Raw genomic sequence first — 22182 nt, 5'->3', positions numbered from 1 at the left:
AGCCAGCTCTGCATACCCTCCTCATCCCTAGAAAAATCTGAAAGATGATAACTAACACTGAATATGTAATATAATTAAATAATGTAGACTTTTATTCTGAAAAAACTTTCCAGAAACATTTTATTTCATGAAAGAAAGGAAGAGGTTTCTTTATGAAATGTATTTTGAAATACAACAAAGACAACCCACTGATTGGAATTAACACACTGCATTTTCTTTCCCCCTAATTTGGCTGGCTTGTCACTTGATGAGTTATAAACTCTTCAGTGTTATTTATCATTTACTGTGAAATTCTCAGACTAAAATCTAAAACAAAATGCAAATGTAAGAAGACATTGCTAGTTGGTTGTGTTTGTGTTAGAGGAAATGAGTGTAAAGCTATGTGACCATACTATCTCTAATCTTAAGTTTATAGATTGATATATATATATATATAACTATATATATATAACTATATATAACTATATATATAACTATATATATAACTATATATATAACTATATATATAACTATATATATAACTATATATATAACTATATATATAACTATATATATATATAACTATATATATAACTATATATATATATAAAACTATATATATAACGATATCAGCTATTGTGTTGTTATTGTCCTGAGGGAAGTAAAGGTGATTTTGCTTATCTTTGTGTTTCTGACACTTAATTTTAACACCTACCAGATAGTAGATGCTCTGGTATTTGTTAGGGGAATAAAATCGTTCTTAAATACTAAAGAATCATAAGAGGTCTCACATGACTGTGTGAACAAATTAAATAAAAAACTCATAGTATGAGTTTTAAAACAAAACTTAATATTTTTTATCTCTGGTTTTATTACCAAAAAAAAAGTTAAGGCAACTTTGGATGGAATGAAGCTGAATATTCCATTTATAATGTATGCCTAATGGTCTGAATGGGACTAAGGACACTGTGTTGTCATGGTGACAGTATGTAGGGTTGTTAGGCACAAAGTCAGTGTCAGTATAAAAAGAAATTATTTGGAGAAATATTCAATTATTTTTATTCAAATGTCCTAACAATCATCATCTAGGGAAGATGATAATGTAGTAACTTGGCCAAGGACTGAAATTTTAGGCTGTGCACTGCGAAGTCTAATGTCACAATTAAAGAGGACTGTGTCATTCACTCAATAAGTCTCCAATGAGTTCCCCAATGTGCCAGGCCCATTTAGGTTTAGGACTAAACAATTAGGATTCACTGCTAAATATGGACTTACTGGTACTGGCAAAGAGGTAACATTGGAAAGTTACTTGGTTTCTTTGACCCTCAGTTTCCTCATTTGTTATATGATTATACCTGGAGCGGCGGGTATTAGAAAAATAAAACAAGATATATATTACAGCTACTTCTTGCAGCTCATGTTTTTCCATAATTATAATGCTGATTACTAAAATGCGCTGGGCCACAGGTAATCCCAGGTGTCCAGTGAATTGTATAGACTCCAAAGACATTAGGCGCCCAGGGACAATGGGGGACTGACAGGTCCCTGAACTGATTCTGACAACCATTTTCTTTGTCTTTTCTCTTTTTTTCCCCCTTCCTTTTCTTTTTCTCACTCTTTCTCCGTCTTTCTCACTCTTTTTCTGTCTCACTCTTCCACCAAGACTGGAGTGCGGTGGCGCGATCTCAGCTCACCACAGCCTTGATCTCCTGGGCTCAGGTGATCCTCCCACCTCAGCCTTCCGAGTAGCTGGGACTACAAGCATGCTCCACCACACCTGACTAACTTTATTGTGTTGTTTTTTTTTGAAGAGATGAGGTCTCACCATGTTGCCCAGGCTGGTCTCAAACTCCTGGGCTCAAGTGATCTGCCTACCTCAGCCTCCCAAAGTGCTGGGACTATAGGCATGAGGCACTATGCCTGCCCTCTTTAACTTTCTTTCTACTCTCAAGTCTTTATTATCTATTTCATTTGGAAGTACTGTCCTTCACTCCCTGTTCCTTGTCATTATTTGACGTTGTTAAACTATTAAAAAATTATGGAGATTTTTCCTTTGAAATTAACCTAATTTGATTATGTATGAAATATGCTCTGATGTCAAACAAAAGCTAATTATTTTAGGAAAACTATCACAGCCTTCTATGAATAATGCAATTACCCCAAATAAATTTAGCTCTAATATTCATTTTATAGCCTTAAAAAGGCTAGAGATGATTTATATTTTACTGTACATATGATGCATTCATTAGTTACTTTTGGCTGCAAGTAACAGGAAAAATAACGAAATTGGCTTAAGAAACAAGGAAATTTATCAGGTCACACAATAGTAGGATTGATTTCTGTGTTGGTTAATTTTGCAAGTCAGCTGGGGACTCAGGTCTCTCCTGGTTCATCTACAGGGTCAGTTTCATCCCAAGGTTGGTTACACTCATATTTGTAAGACATAGGAGAGCAGTATAAACTTGATTGTTTATACCCAGTGGGAAAGACAAAAAACTTAGCTTCCTGTATTAGTCCATTCTCTCGCTGCTATGAAAAAACACCGAGACTGGGTAATTTATGAAGGAAAGAAGTTTAATTGACTCACTGTTCCACATTGCTGGAGAGGCCTCAGGAATCTTACAATCATGGTGGAATGCAAAGGAGAGGCAGGCACCTTCTTCACAGGGCAGCAGTTTGGAGTGACAGCAGAGAAAATGACAGACGCTTATAAAACCATCAGATCTTGAGAGGACTCACTCACTATTACAAGAACAGCATGGGGTAAACTGCCCCTGTGATCCAGTCACTTCCCACCAGGCCCTTCCCATGACATGTAGGGATTATGGGAACTACAACTCAAGATGAGATTTGGGTAGGGACACAGCCAAACCATGTCCCTGTCCTTCCCATAGTTTTCTCTAAGATTCTAAAAGCTTTATTCTCCAATGACCTTGGCAAGCTTCTCCTTACTTTTCATTTACCAAAATTGTCCTGGGCCTGGCCACCATTAAGTCTTTACTGACAAGGGAATGGGATTATCATGGTTAGTTTAGATTAATAGTTGAGGTGGAATGGATATTGGTGAGTAAATAACAATGTCCCACTGGGGATTTTATTTTAACATTTAGGTTATTCTTCACTCATTTCTATTTTATTTCATTTTATGAATTGGATAATGTCTTTGGCTTAACCAACCACACCTGTGACATAGTCAAAAAGACTACAACAAGTTCTAATATAAGAACCTCAGCATTTCTTCACTACAGACACATCTGAAATAGTGGTGTTTCAACAATACAAGAGGTCATGAAACCTTTTTTTCTTTTCTACCTACGCCATTTTGGTGATCTCATGCAATCTCATGACTTCAAATATTAACTCTTTATTGATGACTTCTGAAATTTTACATCTGGCCTATATCTTTTCCGACACCAGATATTTATCCAAGAGCTTAATAACACTTCCACTTAGTATTTAATAGGTATCTCAAACTTCAGACATTCATAAGTGAACTCTTCTTACCCCCAAACCCATTCCTATCCAAAATCTTTCCCATCTCATTAAGTGGCAACCATATCCTTCCAGGCCAAATTAAGAGAATATGCTTGGATACAAATCAACTTACAAAAATTTGTAAAATTTCTCTACAGTAACAATAACCTTTCTGAAACAGAAATTACGAAAACAAACTTACTTACAATAGCATCAAAAAATTATTTAGGAGTAAATTTAACCAAGGATGTGAAAAATCTATGTAGTGAAAACTACAAAACATTGAAAAAAAATAGAAGATGATGAAAATAAATGGAAATACACCCCATTTTCACGGATTGGAACAATTAATATTGTTAAAATGTCCATATGACCCCCCAAAATTTACAGATTCAATGCAATCTCTATCAAAATAACATGTCATTCTTCTAGAAATATTTTTAAAACCCTTAAAATTCATGTAGAACCACAAAATACCCCAAATAGACAAAACAATCTTGACTAAAAAGAGCAAAGCTAGAGACAACATACTATAGAATTTCAAAATATATTACAAAGCTATAGTAATTAAGACAGCATGATTCTGACAAATTAACCAATAAAATAGTATAGAAAGCTTAGAAACAACTCACACATTTACAGGCAATTGGTTTTGGACAAAGGTGCCAAGAACATACACAGTACAGAAAGGATAGTCTCTCCAACAAATGATATTGGAAAAACTGGATATTCACACATAAAACAATAAAATGGACCATTATCTCCTTATACAATAATCAACTCAAAGTGGATTAAATATATAAGCATAAGATGTGTAACTATAGAACTAGTAGAAGAAAATTTGGAGGACAAGCTCCACATTATTGATCTGGGCAGAGATTTCTTGGATAAGACCCCAAATATTATTGCACAGGCAACAAAAACAAAAATAGACAGATGAGATTGCATTAAAGAGCTTTTGCACAGCAAAGGAAATAATTAATATAGGGAAGAGACAAACCATGGGTTTGGAGAAAATGTTTGTAAATCATACATCAAATAAGAGGCTAATACCCAAAATGTATAAGGAACTCAAACTACCAATAGAAAGAAAACAAATAACTCTATTTTTAAGTGGATAAAAGACTTGAATAGATATATTTCTCAAAAGAAGACATACTAATGATCAACACATATATGGAAAAATGTTCAACATCTTGAATCATTAGAAAAATGCAAATTAAAACCTGCTAGAGGGCTACTATGAAAAAGATGAGAGATAACAAGCGTTCATGAAGATGTGAAGAAAAGGGAACCCTTTTTATACAACGTTGGTGGTATTGTAACTTAGTACAACCATTTTTTTTTTTGAGATGGAGTCTGGCTCTGCCGCCCAGGCTGGAGTGCAGTGTCACAGTCTCGGCTCACTGCAAGCTCCGCCTCCCGGGTTCACGCCATTCTCCTGCCTCAGCCTCTCCGAGTAGCTGGGGCTAAAGGCGCCCGCCACCATGCCCGGCTAATTTTTTGTATTTTTAGTAGAGACGGGGTTTCACTGTGGTCTCGATCTCCTGACCTCGTGATCTGCCCGCCTCGGCCTCCCAAAGTGCTGGGATTACAAGCGTGAGCCACCATTTTTGAAAACAGTATGGAGACACCTCAAAAAACTAAAAATTTAATTACCATATGGATCCAGCAATCTCTCTACTGGGTATATGCTAAAAGGAATTGAAATCAGTGTGCCAAAGAGATGCCTGCACACCCATGTTCATTGCAGTATTATTCACAATAGCCAAGCTATGAAAAAAAACTTAAGTGTTCATCAAAGGATGAATGGAATTTAAAATGTTGTATAAATACATAGTGAAGCACTATTCAGCCTTAAAAAAGAAAAACAGGAAATTCTGTCATTTGTAACAATATGGCTGAACCCAGAGGATGTTACTTTAAGTGAAATAAGCCAGGCACAGAGAGACAAATATTGTACCATCTCACTTATATGTGGAATCTAAAAAAGTCTAACTCCTAGAAGTAGAAAGTAGAATGGTGGTTAGTAGAGGCTGGGGAATAAGGTGTACAGAGAAAGGGGAGACATTGGTCAATGGGTACAAAGTTATCATTAAATAGGAGGAATAAATTCTGGTCTTCTATTGCACGGCAAGGTGATTATAGTTAATAATAATGTATTGCACACTTCAAATTAGCCAAGAAAGAAGATTTTGCAATGTTTTCATCACAAAGAAATGATAAATGTTTGAGGCGACAGATATGCTGATTAGTCTGACTTGATCATTCCATAAAATATACATGTATCAAAACATCACATTGTACCCCATAAATACATACAATTATTTGTCAATTAAAAATTAAATATAACCATTAAAAAATTTAAATATTGCATTAAAATATTTAAGAAGAGGATCTGCTCATATTTCAAGCCAAGTTTGCATGCTTCAACCCCAGATGTCATCAGAGTTCTGCTTTGGGACATTAGGCACCTGTGCAAGTATTAAGAAGAAGATATTTCAACTTGCAAACTATTATTGATCTTTGAGTGTTTAATTCCATAGAAACTCTAGGGAAGTAAGAACTCTTAGAAGGACAGGATTCAGGTCTTGCAGGTGTCTTTACAAAACCACCAACATTTTAGCACAATTTTGACAATATTAACTGCTACAGAAGTAATTATCCAAGTCACTATTAGGAAGAACACAAAGAACACACATACCAAAAAATTATTTTAGTTAGACCAACAAAAAAAAGTATTGCCCTTGGAGTGGGATGCTGAATACAGCTCATGGTATAGCTTATCTCAATTTAATTTCACTATCTCTCCTCTTTGTTCACACTTTGAATTCTCCTCAACGCTCTGCCAACAAGAACTTGCAATCTGATAGAGAAGATGCAAATACAATTATCTGTAATATAAGACAGACATTTTGACAAGGAGTGAAATCAATTAATTCTGAAACTCTGGTTGAGGGAATACACAAAGGCTTTACAGGGAAGCCTGCCAAGAATGTGTAGGTCACCAATGTGGGAGAAGTGTGAACATGTCGCAGAAAAAATACTTTCAAAGCAAAAAGCAATTGAAGTGACAGAGGAAGTGAAATTGGATTTTAATGATTTGGGTTTCAGGATGGATCTCAAAGCTGAGAACAATAGGTGACAATACCCTCCCATTGAAACAAAGAGCTACATCATCCTGAGGACCTGATAAAGAGGTGAGCAAAATTGGTTCCACAACAAGAATCCTTGTGTTAATCTCTTGTTTCTTTAAGTGGAGATAACTCATGTTAGGTGTTGTTTCACCTAGCATTCACTAGAATGACCAAACAGCCTTAGCAGAATATCCAACAACATCAGCTAAATTAAAAGGCATTTGCATTTGAACCCTCATCTCTCTTACCTAGCTTGATCCTGAAGAAATCAGATAAAGCAGATTAGGGATAAAGAATAGAAGAGTGTTACTGGCTGAACTGCATTCCCCACCACCCTTCTTACTCCCCAAATTTGTATTTTGAAGTCATAACTCCCAATACCTTAGAATGTGACTATATTTGGAGATAGAGTCTTTTAAAGAGATGGTTAAGTTGAAATGAGGTCCATTAGGATGGGCCCCAATCCACTATATGACTGGTATCCTTTTAAGAAGAAGAGATTAGGACACAGATGCTTACAGAGGAAAGACTATCTGAGGACATAAAGTGAAGACAGCCATCTACAACAAAGGAGAGAGGCCTCAGAAGAAACCAATCCTGCCAACACTTTTATCTTGGACTTCCAGCCTCCAGAATGGAGAGAAAGTAATTTCCATTGTTTGAGCTACTTAGGCTATGATACCTTGCTATGGTGGCCCAAGCTGACCCATAAAAAGAGCAAGATGGGGATGGGGGGGCAGTTAACATCTGCCACCCTGTCAACACATTATAGAAGCTCAATGAATCTTTGTTCTCTCACCCCTGAAACAAAAGATAGTACAAGAGGTCCTAAAGGAGAATAGTTCAGTGGGAATTAAAAAGACATTGAAGGAAGAATTGATGATGATTGTTTGGTTGTAAATGAAAACTAAGGGGTGGCAGAGACTCAAACACGGTTGAGACTCAGAGCAGGCAAAAACAGGGCCACTGAAGTAGTTAAGAGTCCCATGAGAAGACACAAGAATAGTGTGGACGAGAATGCTTTTGAACAATTTCCGTCTAAGAGGCCTGTGGTGTATCCTGTCCTTAGGGCCAGGGAATTAAAGCTGGTGGTAATAATGAAATTAACACTGTTGGACCTGACTGAGAGCACAATATATATAAATGCATCATTATCTGACTTGCATGAAATACCAGGAAAAATTGTATTTGCTCTGCATTAAACTTTGGTGAGACATATATTATTATCTCAGAATAATCTGAAATCAAGGAATTCTCTATAATAATTTGAAGCTTTGGACAGAACCCTACATTTCTAATTCAGTCTCATTTTTTTCTCTTCAAATTATAAAAATGATGGCAGACTAGTCTGCTTTCCCAGTGTCATGGAATTATCTTTCTGCCCCTCAGGAATCTGTCTTTGTTCAAGAAGGGAAAGATTCCATTGCATGACGTGGGAAGCACACAGTACTGGTTGGGATAAAAGCATCCTTGAATAATAAGATATTTCATAAATCTGAATTTAGAAACATAACCTTCTAAGTAATTTTTTCCCTAGAATTCACAGAGCTCTAAATTGCTTTAAAACAATTTGACAGCAGCAGGGTATATCTGCCTAAGTACCACTGAAATGTTCTCATTTTATTTCTTTTTGTCCTTTATGCTTGACTTACTCTAACCATCTTTAAATTATTCATCATACTGCAGGGAATCATTTAAAAGGACTATCCTTGGATATCACTCCTAATAAGGTGAAAGAGATTCCCACCTCTCCCAAATTCATTTATGGACCCTTCCACACCTGACAGTCTTCTTCTCTACCATGTCCTGCCATCAGTTTAGATAACTATAATATCCATGGTGAAAATTTATTATTCAGGGTTCTCAGTTCCTGGACTTTATTAGTAAATTGAGAGTACTCACATAGCCAAAGCTAGTGAGTTAGAAAGCAGATAAGAGTAGAATCATTAAATAAAATCAGACCTATTTCTTCCAAAATATATATATATATACAAAGAATGGCTAAGATTAATCAGGGAAAAAAGAAAAAACAAAAATGTCCAACTTAGTCAATGAGAAAGGCAATAATGGGACAGATTTGGAAGACTGTAATAAAATATTTGTATAACTTTTTACCAACAAATGTGAAGATCTAGATGAAATTGCTGATTTTCTTGGAAATATAAATTTTTAAAAATTTCTCAAGAACAAGTAGAAAACCTGAATAGACCAATAACCAGTGGAAAACTTTAAGAAAATTATCAAAGATCTACTTTTAAAACATGTGCCCTACCCAGGTGATTTTATATGTAGGTCCCTTCTGATATTCAAAGAACAGCTCCTATGTTATTTAAATCATTGCTGAACATAAGAAGATAGAAACCTTTCCAATTCATTTTAGAATACTAGCATATTTATACCAAATCTGATATAGATAGCACATAAGAATAAAACATAGATCAATTCCATCTATGAATATGGTGTTTTCTTAAACAATTTTATTAGAATTTTCATGCCCAGTAATCCCAGGCTTCTTCCTCTTCCTTCCTAAATCCTGTATCCCTATGCTGGGAGGTGATGGAAGGTTAAAGGAGTGTAAAGTGAATTTAGAACTTTAAGAAAGGCCACTCCACAACAGTCCCCGAAGTGTGGGGTGGGGGGAGGGGGGAGGGACAGCATTAGGAGATATACCTAATGCTAAATGACGAGTTAATGGGTGCAGCAAAACAACATGGCAGATGGATACATATGTAACAAACCTGCACATTGTGCACATGTACCCTAAAACCTACAGTATAATAATAAAAAAAATGAACGCTATTAAGATTAATAAAGCAGAGTAAGGGAAAAAAAAAAGAACTTTAAGAAAGGCCAAAGCAGAAAGTAAAATGTGGTTGTAAATGAGTTCTAAGGTATTTACAAATGACTTGCAAATTATCACAGTCAAGCTTTAAAATATAAGGGGAATTCATGATTTATTTGCTCACAAAATAAATACTGATGATCAGCAGTTCATCTACATTCTAGAGGGTGTAGCCTAGAGACCCAGATCTTTGGGGGAAAAAAATCACTCTCCACTATAGATTATTTATTACACTCAATGGACTAATTCTCAGTTTCAGGTGAGCACAACACAGTAGACAAGTTAGTGACTACTCCTTAGTCTTATCCACAATTATGCTAAAAAATGTGATCCAAGGGAAAGTGGACGGCCACATGAATATAGCTGGTTCAAAAGTAAAAGAGGAAAATTGTCAAATTTGGGTGGATAAGCATATGAAATCGGACACACACACACACACACACACTCACATGCATACAACTCAAATTATGCCATGCTACGATTTCCTGAGCAGCTTTTGGAGGCCCACTGAATGAGTGCAACAGTCTCTCCCATCCTAAATGCTCTTTTGTGATATAACTTTGTCATTTCTTCAATTGAAAGGTAGAGCCTGTTTTCCCTCTTCTTAAATCTAGGCTGACCCTGTGACCTATTTTTTTTTTAACTTTTTACTTGAAAATAATTTTAATTTATAGAAGAATTAGAAACATAATATGGTAGGTTCCTGTGTACCTGTCGCCAACTTTCCCATAATGTTAACAGCTTCCAAAACCAGGATACATTGCTTTAATATATTTTGATCTATAGATTTTGATGCTGGTGTGTAACTTCTTAGACTGAGTTGGAATGCTTCTTCTTAAAGCCCAGCTTCCATACAGTAAGGAAGCTCAAGAAGCCATGTGGAGAGGCCTACTTGGAAGATAACTGAGGTCCCCAACCAACAATCCAATTGAGCTCCCACAGCTGGTACCAGCTGCCAACAATGCAAATAAGGCCTTTTGGGCCCTTTTAGCCATCCCAGCAGTCCAGCTGATACCTCGTAATGCCGGAGAAAGACCTGGTCAACCCATAGAATCCTGAGAAATAATACATTGTTATTGCTTTAAGCCACTAAGTTTTGGAGTAGTTTTTTATATACTTATAGATAATTGAAGTACTAACTCTAACTAGTTTGACATTTGTACTGTGTACTAAATAAAATTAATCCAGGGAAGCTGACTTACCAGAAAGAAGAGGAAAGGATACAAAAAGACAATTTAGATAAGCAATATTCTATCCCTCTAGTTCAAGCTTGCTAATCTCCTTTATTATCAGACTAAATATGAAGCAAAGGTGTTAAGTGATAAACCCTCAGTTTTAGAATGAAGCTTCTAGGATCAACCTGAGGAGTAGAGAAAGACTGATTAGGAGCCTTCTAAATTCTGATTTGAATTAAACCATGTACACATTAACCTATTCAAAACTTATATTTTTTAAAAAAATGAATCTATAGGCACTTGAACTAATTTGGTTACTCACACGTTTCCTCTAAGCTTAGCTGTAAAATTAGCTGGTCTAAGAACGGCAACTAAGCAGGACTCTGTGAACTTTCAATAACATAGATCAGGAGCCAACAAACTTTTTCTGTCAAGATCCAGATAGTGTAGATCCAGTTTGTAGGCCAAGAGGCAATCAAGGATATTATGTAGGTACTTACATAACAGAAGATATTTTTATTGATAAATTCAAAATATATTCATAATAACCGAGTGCAATATTTTGGTAATGCAGCTCTACTAATGAGAAGAACAGAATTCTCTTAGGAGGATAATAACTTTCTTAATTGGAGTTCAAATGTAAAAAATATTCTTAGCTCACGGGTCATTCAAAAACAGGTCACAGGCCATATTTCACAGTCTAGAGTTTGCCAATTCCTGCCTTTGCAGAGAGATAATTCTGCTACAAGCTCTGGGTATTCATGTACATTCTTACTGGGTATTCCAAGAATACAAGGCCCTGACTGCTCTTTGACCAGGCCATTCTCAAGATTGTTTGAAAGAGTACCCTTGAGGGACAAGGTAACATCTCTCCCAAAGAGCAGGCTTACTATAAAGTTGTAGATTCCCCAAGTTCAGTGTTTCTCTCCTGTAATGTATCTCACTGTGTCAGCAGGCTTCCTTCACGGTCTCTTTGCACTGTCCTGAGGGACTTAGAAGGCATGAGACACTGATGCAAATGAACACGAAGCTCTGGCTACCGCTTTTGCTGAGTGATAATATTTTTAAACCTCTGACCCAGGAGTCTCATCACTTCTGCTATTATCCGTGATAACTTGTTAGCTTGTAAGTAGAGTGCAGTCTCAGATCCTTCACAGTGCTTGTCATAAATCCAAGAAATAAAAGTTTAAGGTAATTAAGGGACAATCAATTCCACATTGAATGAATTGATTGTGAGAATGTGGAGAAGAGAGTACCCAAGGGCCTATGACTGATGGCAACATGCCATGTCTTGGTCATAAGGGAGAGCTGTGGAAGTGCCGCTAGCAGGGCGGAGAATAGATTGGATGGATCACCACTGAGCTAATGTTGCTTGGTCCAGAACCAAAATGTTCTGGTCTCAACTGAGAGTATGCCACTTTTAATTGTGTTTTAGCCAAAGATATAAAGCACCTTATTGGACATCCTTGAACAAGAGAATCCTAAAATAAAGAATTTCAAACGAAAATCCAGAAAGAAATGCTAGTTTAAGGATCAAGTGCCTAACACTTAGCACACTAAGGGAATAAAAGGACTCTATCACTATCCAGGTATCCAATACCTGGATATTTCTTTCTTGGTACCTTTTCCACAGCACATAATAGGAAATAAAAAATATCAGGATCGTATTAGTTTCCTAGGGCTGCTATAAGAAAGTACCACAAACTGGGTGACTTAAAACAACAGAAATTTATTATCTCACAGTTCTGGAGTCTAAAAGTCCAAAATTATGATATCAGCTGGGCCATGTTCCCTCTGAAACCCATAAGGGAGGATCCTCCCTTGCCTCTCTATAGCTTCTGGTGATTTGCTGGCGACCTTTAGCTAGCAGTTGCAGCACTTCAATCTCTGTCCCTATCATCACATGACTTTCTCCCCTCATGCCTGTATCTCTTCTCCTCTTTTTATAAGGATACCCGCCATATTGAATTAGGGGCTGTTCCTACTCCGGTGTGAGTTCATCCTAACTAATTACAACTGCGGTGTCACCATTCCTAAATAGGGCTACGTTCTGAGGAAATGGGTTTAGGATTTTAACATATCTTTTGGGGGGACACAATGCAACTGATAACAAGGGTCTAAGGATCACAACATGACTGTGTTTATTCAACATGACTGTGAGGAAAACATTGCTCCTCTCTGTATTCTAAAAGGTTAGCAAACTAAGGCTCATTTGGGAGTGGTGATATCTTTTGAAGACATGGGGGGTAGGTTATCATGGTGACAGAACAATTGTGCTTACCGGCACCTACTGACCTAAACTTCCTACATCACGAACACTGAGATGCGTGCTAATGTAGCCATCCCCTCAGCTGGAAAGAATTACTCTCTTGTCACTTTTAAGGAAAGGCCTATACTGCTAAGTATTGCTTCTCGTTAACATCTGTAAATTGATGGTCATGATGGCAAGTTTGTTGTTGTTTGTTAGTTTTTATTTTGGACTTTGAGAGTTTGAGGTCTTTTGCATGCATTTTGTTTGTTTTGTTTTGTGGCATTTTTTGTTTTTGTTTTTGTTTTGGTTTGTTTTGGTTTGGTTTTATTGCAGTGTGTTGGCTTTTTCCCCATTTCTCTGACACTAAATATGTGATGTCTTTCCTGTGAAAGGAAAATAAAATCTCAGGACCCCAAGCTCACTATGCTAAAGGGAAAAATTAAGCTGAGAAGCTGAGTCATACAAAAAAAAAAACTGCCTTTGCTTTTGTTTCTAAACAGAATAGCTACAGATAGATGGTGATATATCCCAATAGCTGGCCTCCCTCACCCTGACAATCAACAGCTTATCATCACGGTACAGGATAAGAGGGGACTAGTAATTGTCCCCCACCCCACCCACCCTGAAATGCATGCATATTTGATTTCTCTATGTTTACTTCATCTTATGTGAAGAGAAGATTTACTGAGTGTGACACAAATACACAACTGACTGTTCCCTGTACCCCCTCCTTTTCATGCAAAACATGGATTCAGTGAGCTCTAACCAAAGCCTCACTAGAACATGAACATACCCTCCCTTTTTCTCCCTCTTTCTCTTTCTGTCCAATTTTGCCCTTTTGAATATTAAAGCCTATGAAATCCTCTTTGGAAAAAAGTATGGGCCACATATCCTACTGTGGCTTGTGATTCTTTTTCCTGGGCACATCTGCAAAATAAACCCCTAAATTGATTGAGACTCGCCTCAGTCATTTCCTTTGATTTTACATTTCCAACATCAATTGTCCAATTCTAACACTGATATTATCTACTGGAGTTAGCATCAGATCCCTCAATTTAAACTCCTACAAGGCTGTCCCAACTTCAGATGGGACAGTAATCTACCCACACTCCTGCCTGGTTGACTATAAATTCAGGGCTCCTATAACCTCCCTTCGAGTTCTATAATTTGCTACAACAGCTCACAGAACACTTTCTACTCCTGAACTGCATTCTTTACCAGTTATTGTAAAGAATGCAGCTCAGGAATAGGCAAATGGAATACATGCATAGGACAAAGCTTAGAGGCAGAGAGGTGCAGCACCTCCATGCTCTCTCCATGTGTGCCACCCTGCTAGCAGCACCTCCATCTGTTCACCAACCTGGAAGGTCTCTGAACCTTGCTGTTGAAGAGTTTTTATAACCCAATCTCCAGCTCTTCTCCCTCCCTGGAGGTCGGGGGTAGGGCTGAGAGTTCCCACCCTCATTTGGTTCCTGCCCTCCTTTGGTCTTTCTAGGGACCAGCCCCATCCAGAGTCCCCTCATTAGCATATCTCAGGTATGTTCCTAATCACTCGGGACATGCCAGGCATTTTAGGAGCTCTGTACCAGGAACCAGAGACAAAGACCAAATACAGATAGTCCCAGACTTAACAATGGTTTGACTTACAATATTTTTTACTTAACAATGAATTTATTAGGGCACCACTCCATTATAAATCAAGGCATTTGTATGTATTTTAGCCCATGTAGTCCAGTGAGTTATGTGCTCCTTTGCAAATCTTCTGGGAATATGGACTAGACCCTGGAAAAATGTTTGTGGAATGAATGAAAAAGACACATGGCAAACCCATTACCTATAAATATCCCCGAAGCAAAACTGCAAAGATGGCCAAGGCATCTTCATCACCCACCCCTCCCTCTCCTGCCCCAATAATAATGACAACCTCCTGAGGTGGTGGTGAGAGGTCCTCTTGCCTGCCTTCAGTCAGCCACATTCATGCTGCTCCTCTCCCCTGTTGGACTCCTTCTCCTTGACCCACATTTTGGTTGGCGGACTCCCTTTACAACCTCTTTACCTAGATGTCTTCTGGTAGGATGGCCATCACCATACAGTTCTGACCAACAAGTGGAAGTCTGTGGAGTAGGACACCTGGAAAACTTTGTGATATAGTTTGGGTCTGTGTCCCCACCTAAATCTCATGCTGAATTGGAATCCCCAGTGTCAGAGGTGGGGCCTGGTGGGAGGTAATTGGATCATGGGGTGGAGTTCTCATGAATGGTTTAGCCCCATCCCCTTGGTGCTGCTCTTGTGACATGAGTGAGTTCATGCAAGATCTGGTTGTTTAAAAGTGTGTGGCCCCTGCTCCTATTTCTCCTTCCACCATGATTGTAAGCTTCCTTAGAAGCAGATGCTGGTGTTATGCTTCCTGTACAGCCTGCAGAACTGTGAACCAATGAAACCTCTTTTCATATAAATTACCCAGTCTCAGGTATTTCATTTTTTCTGTTTGTACTTTGTTTTTTTTGAGACAGGGTCTTGCTCTGTTGCCCAGGCTGGAGTGCAGCAGTATGATCTCAGCTGACCACAACCTCTGCCTCCTGGGCTCAAGGGATCTTCCCATCTCAACCTCCTAAATAACTGGGACTACAGGCATGCGCCACCACGCATGGCTAATTTTTGTATTTTTTTTTTTGTTTCACCATGTTGCCCTGGTTGGTCTCAAACTCTGGGGTCAAGTTATCTGCCCACCTCAGCCTCCAGAAGTGCTGGGACTACTAGCATGAACCACCTCATCTGGCTTTCAGGTATTTCTCTGAGACAGAGTCTTGCTCTGTCGCCCAGGCTGGAGTGCAGTGGCACAATCTCAGCTCACTGCAACCTCCACCTCCCAGGTTCAAGTGATTCTCCTGCCTCAGCCTCTCAAGTAGCTGGGATTACAGGCACCCGCCACCACACCCAGCTAATTTTTGTGTTTTTAGTAAAGACAAGGTTTCACCATGTTGGCCAGAATGGTCTCTAACACCTGACCTCCAATGATCCCACCTCCTCAGCCTCCCAAAGTGTTGTGATTACAGGCATGAGTCACCACATTCAGCCTCAGGTATTTCTTTATAGCAATGCGAGAATGGCCTAATACACTTTGCTTATATGACAAGAAAGGACAGGCTCAGCTGACACACCCAGCATGCTCCTTCCTATAGGTTCAGTGTGGGTAGTGCTGGAGTAGGATGCTGGAATAGGATGTAGGGGCAGGCAGATGATTAATTCCAGCTCAAATATTACCTCCTAGAAGATTGTAAATAGAAGCATCAGATCTCTTCCTGTTAAAATAATTATAGAATCTTCCACAAAGAATCAAGGAGGTGAGAAACAGTGAACAAGACTCTGAATTACAGATCCTAACAAGGAGTTCTGACAGTTCTCCATGATAATGGGTCAACTTTCAGAAGCTTGCATCCTCAGTTTCCCTCTGCCATGTTCCCTGGATGAGATATTCCGGCTACCATGATTTACCAGTTTCCGAGGTCACTTTTGCCCCCAGAATGAAAGCCCATCACCACTCAACTGACTCTGGAAAGCAGCATCGCAACCTGCCTCAGGAGAAGCTTCTCACTCACTGTAGAGACACAAAGGCAACCTCTTGAAGCCTCCTCTCACTCCCCTGCTCCAGGTTGTCAGCCTCAGAATTTTATGGAGAGCTTAAGTGAATTTTTGGTCCACCCCTCCTTTGTTTTCTCATTTGGAACTCTACCAACCAAGAGTTTTTACCTTTCCATCCATTTCTTTGCTTTGCTTTTTGAAGGGCTATCTGACTACAAAAAGGCCTGGTTTGGTTGTAAGCTTGTTTGTTCATCACTAGCTTCAGGTCCACAGGGTCTGCAGCTCTGGTCGGGGATTATGCATGATGCAGCTGGGCTGGCCCCTCTGTAATAATTGAGGGACTGAGGTAAATGTTGAAAGCTCGTAAACTATTAATACAAGAGTGCTTCTTTCTTTCCCCACCCCCCATCCAAAGCTGTGTGGATAGACCAAATCAGGAGACTTTGACAGAAGCATGTGACACAGATGTGAATTCTTGTAATGTTCCAAGCTTCCTCTCATAGCTACAGACTATTTTTTCCTTAACTAAGATATATATGTATATATATATATATATATATATAATTCTGAGGCTTTCTCAGACAAATATGCAAATGGCTTAAATTAAGGGAAAATTTGTTATAGTTAAAAGAGGAGGGAATTTGGAGCCAGGCAGAGGTTGAATCTTGACTCTCAGCTCACTCTCTGGGTAGGTATCTCAGAAAAACTGCCTGACCTTTGAAAAATGGGAAAGATAACACATACAGGGCAGGAGTGTTCTGCAGGTTAGAGATATGGAACATGAAGTACTTACTATAGGGCTTGCCATGCAAAGAGTTTTGCATAAATTATTTATTATGGATGTATTATTTTAAAAAATCACTTGTTTGATAATTTTGGTTAAATGGGCGCACCATATAATACATTGGATAGGTTTAAGCTTATTGATCCTGAAGAACTGGCACCATATTAGAATAAGCCAATGTTCTTCTTTATGAGGTTAATATGTACATATAACTCCTTTTTTAATATGTATACACCTGTTATCGGTATTGGAAGTCCTGTGCTTCTTTCAATATTGTAGTTATACATGAGGAGTTACTGGGTAAAGAGATCATGTGACAATTTAGTGTAAGGAGCAACTGTGCTGGCAACTTCAAGATTTCAAGAGGAAATTTAGGAAAATTGATCAGTGCCAGAGGACAGGGTAGAGAGGAGAAAATAACCTAGTAGTTCTCCTGGATAAGGGTATAGTATAGTTTGGGTATTTGATCCTCCAGATCTTATGTTGAAATTTGATCTTCAATGTTGAAGGTGAGGCCTAGTGGAAGGTGTTTGGTTCACAGAGGATGGATCTCTCATGAATGCCCTTTCGCTGTTAGTTCCCATAAGAGCTGGTGGTTAAGAAGAACACGTGGATTCTCCTTCATCTGCCACCGTGAGTGGAAGAAGCCTGAAACTCTCACTAGAAGACAACTAGCAGATGCTGTTGTCATACTTCTTGTGCAGTCTGCAGAACCATGAGCCAAATAAACCTGTTTTCTTTATAAGTTACCCAGCTTCAGGTATTTCTTTATAGCAACACAAACAGACTAGGACAGGGTATAAAAGTCAGGCCAAATCATCTCCTACATTAGGCTAAGGTGAAGCTGGTGGTGTTCAGGGTGCATATGCTATCTGCTTAAGGGATTTTAATTTTGGGGTGGATTAGTGCCTTTCTTTTATGAGTTCTTCTGTGTAATTTTGTTTTTTGGCAAGAAAAAATAACATGGACTCATTTCCTGTCTAAATTTGCATCCAGGAAAGCACTGGCACAAAAAAAATTGTAGAACTGTGAGACCTGGAAATATCTGGAACTTTAGAAAAATCCTGCTCTTGGTAGGCTGTCATGCTATTCAGAAAGAGAACCAGTGCCATTTACTTTAAAATCAGTGATTTGTATTCTAAGCTCAAGTGGCAATTTAGATGTAATTATTCTTATGTTATTATTCTTATGGCATAAATCTTTCCAGCTTATGAATATTTTGTATTCTTTTACAAAACTTTATTCTTTTGAGGAATAATTGTAAAATAAATTCAACTGTAGAAAAGTACAAAGAAAAAAACAAAAATTTTGTAAATTCTACCACCTAGGGAGAGATTATCACTGGTAATATTTGATACCTATAATACTTTCAGGCATCTCTCTAGAGGGACGTGTGTGTATCTGTGTACAACGTATACATCTCCCCTCTCTCTCCATCTATCTCTATTTCTATACACATCTATACATCTATGCATATATATGTGCAATTTTTTATGTTTTATGATGTGAACATCTTTCTATATCAAGAAATCTGGATGTACATCTTTGTTTAATTAAGAAACATGTCTAGGAGTGAGTTCAGCAAGATGGCTGACTAGAGATACTTGGTGCTCCTCCCCCTGACAAAAAAGGACCAATGCAACAAATAAACAGCTAAAAATTGACCGTAGTGTTGAAGGAGAGTGCTGGAGTGCAGCAGGGAATGGAGAGGCACCTGTGGTGATTAGAAGCCCAGGAGGGCCCTATGGAGGCACCTGGCCTCTGAAGCTCTACCTGTCCCACCCAGATTGGATTTGCTTGAAGACAGAAGGGACTTCCCTTTCAGGGAAAAGGTAAGCAGAAGAATTCCAACAGTCTCCATTGCCACCACAGATGCCTGCCATCTTTACTATAGAAGAATTCCACAGTCCTTGCCTGAGCCTGGTTTGCAGAGCTGCTAGGAATTCATGCAGCTGCACTGCTCCAGATTAGGAGCAGGAGGTGTGCCCTCCCCAGGCCCTGTGGTCCAAGCTGCTGCAGAACCTGGGTCCAGGATTTCCTGTGACGATGGTCTTGCACAGCAGGGAAACCAACCCTCCTCACCAGAGGAAGAGTATGGCAGTCCTGCCCAGGGCAAACCCATCCTTGAGCCAGCCAAACCATAGTATGTCCTCTCTCTTGTTTATTTTTTATTTTTATTTTTTTGTAGAGGTGAGGTCTTACTATGTGCCTTGGCTGACCTCAAACTCCTGGGCTCAAGTGATCCTCCCACCTCAACCTTCCAAATTGCTGGGGTTATAGGCATGAGACGCAGTACCAGTGTGCCCTCTCTTGAGCTGGAGAGATCCCTGAGCCACTGAGCAGCTGACATGCTCCCAGGCCAGTGGAGTAGCTACATGCTTGGGCCCAGGATCTAAGGAAGTGCCCAGTGGTGCCTGCCTTCCTCAAGGACATGCCCCTGGCCTGCCCAAGGGCCCTGTGCCTGCAATCAAGGCTTGAGAAACAACCTCATGGGCTGCCTGTGGCAGAATTATTTCCATGCCAGCTAAGCAGCCATGACTCCACATCTGGGACCTGAGGAACAGCCCCACAGGCTATAGTTGAAAGTCACAGCCCCAGGCTGGTCAAGCAACTGCACATCAGTGCCTGGCTAGAATAACAGGCCCATGGCCCCAACTCCAGAGTGCCAGGCCCCAAGTTGGCTGACCCACCTTTCATACGCACACACTCCAGACCTGAGAAACAGCCTTGTAATCCCACCCTCAGCAAAGACGTACTACTACCACCACCACAAATTCTCAGCCTAAGCCACTGAGACACAAACATCATTCCATGAAAAAACTGCACAGAGACTATGTTACTGCATCTACCTAGAACCAAAGCCAATGCATTCCACCAAACTGACACCCCAAGAGCCATATATACAAATAAGTATTTCCCTACAAAACCTACTCCATAAAATTGGAAGAGGCAACTGTTCTATCAGATGCGTAGAAATCACTATAGAAACACAACAACAAAAAAAGAAAACTACAGGTCAATATCCCTGATGAACACAGCTGCAAAAATCCTCAACAAAATACTAGCAAACAAAATCCAACAATACATCAAAAAGATAATACACCATGATCAAGTGAGATTTATACAAGGGATGCAAGGATGGCTCAACATAAACAAATCAATAAATGTGATACATCACATAAACAGAGTGAATGACAAAAACCATATGAGCATCTCAACAGATGCAGAAAAAGCATTCAATAAAATTCAGCATTGCCTCATGATAAAAACTCTCAATAAATTAGGTACAGACAGAAAGTACCTCAACACAAAAAGGCCATATATGGAAAACCCACAGACAACATCATACTGAGTGAGGGAAAGCTGAAATATTTTTCTCTAAGAACTGAAACAAGACAAGGATGCCCCTCACCACTCTTATTCATCATAGTACTAAAAGTTCTAGCAAGAGCAATTAGGCAAGATAAAGAAATAAAGGGCATCCAAATGGGAAAGGAGGAAGTCAGATTGTTCCTACTTGAAGGTGACGTGATCTTATATGTAGAAAAACTGAAGACTCTACCAAAAAATTCTTAGAACTAATAAAAGGATTAAGCAAAGTTGCAGTATACAAAACCGACACTCAAAAATCAGCAATATTTCTATACACAAACAACATACTAGATGAAAAAGAAGAAGCCAATTCCATTTACAATAGCTACAAAATAATGCCTATGAGTAAATTTAACCAAGAAGATGAAATAACTTGACAAGAAAAACTATAAAACATTGATGAAAGAAATTGAAGAAGAAACAAACAATGGAAAGACATTCCATGTTCATGAATGGGAAGAATCAGTATTGTTAAAATTACCATACTACCCAAAGCATCCTACAAATTCAATGCAATTCCTATCACAATGCCAATGATATTCTTCACAACAAATAGAAAAAAAATTCCTAAAGTTTTTCTGGAACCAAAAAAAAAACCCTGAATAGCCAAAGCAATTCTGAGCAAAAAGAACAAAGCTGGAGGCATGGCACTACCAGACTTCAAAATATGCTACAAAACTTTAGTACCAAAACAGCATGGTACTGACATAAAAACCGACACATAGAACAATGGAACAGAACAAAGAACCCATAAATTAATCCATGTATTTATATGAAACTGATTTTTGACAAAGGTGCCAAGAACACTCATTGGGGAAAGGACAGTATTTTCAATAAATGGTGCTGGGAAAACTTGATATCTACATGCAGAAGAATGAAACTAGACTGTCACCTCTTATCCTATTCAAAAATCAACTCTGGCTCATGCCTATGATCCCAGCAATTTGGGAGGCCAAGGTGTGTGGATCACTTGAGGTCAGGAGTTCAGCTGGCCAACATTGTGAAACCGCATCTTTACAAAAAATACAAAAGTTAGCTGGGCATGGTGGCACACACCTGTAACCCCAGCTACTCAGGTGGCTGAGGCATGAGAATCGCTTGCACCTGGGAGGTGGAGGTTGCAGTGAGCTGAGATCATGCCACTGCATTACAGCCTGTGCCACAGAGTGAGACTGTCAAAAAAAAAATTCAAAATAGATCAAAGAAAGAAAGAAAAAAGAAAGAAAGAAAGAAAGAAAGAAAGAAAGAAGAAAAGAAAGAAAGTAATGTAAACTAGTATAGCAACGAGGGAGAACAGTATGAATGTTTCTCAAAAAACTATAATTAACACTACCATATGATCCAAGACTCCGACTACTGGGATTTCTTAAGGAAAGAAAATCAATATATCAAGGAGACATCTGCACCCCTATGTTTATTGCAGCACTATTCATAATAGCCAAGATATGAAATTAACCTAAGTGTCCAACAACGAATGGATAAAGAAAACGTGGCATATATACACACAATGGCGTGCTATTCAGCCATTATAAAGAATGAAATCCTGTTATTCATGGTAATATAGATGGAACTGGAGAATCTTTTGT

At 38.7% G+C, this 22182-nt stretch overlaps 1 protein-coding gene across 1 annotated transcript in view; it reads right to left on the bottom strand.

The window, feature by feature from the left end:
- The window catches only part of ARG1 (arginase 1), a 278095-nt gene that overhangs the window by 77311 nt on the left and 178602 nt on the right, over nucleotides 1–22182 (bottom strand). The gene's annotated exons all lie outside the window — the stretch shown is intronic.

The sequence above is a fragment of the Symphalangus syndactylus genome, chromosome 2 (assembly GCF_028878055.3).
Source record: "Symphalangus syndactylus isolate Jambi chromosome 2, NHGRI_mSymSyn1-v2.1_pri, whole genome shotgun sequence".
Taxonomy (NCBI): domain Eukaryota; kingdom Metazoa; phylum Chordata; class Mammalia; order Primates; family Hylobatidae; genus Symphalangus; species Symphalangus syndactylus.
The sequence above is the reverse complement of the archived record's forward strand: the minus strand, read 5'-3'. Positions and strand labels throughout refer to the sequence as shown.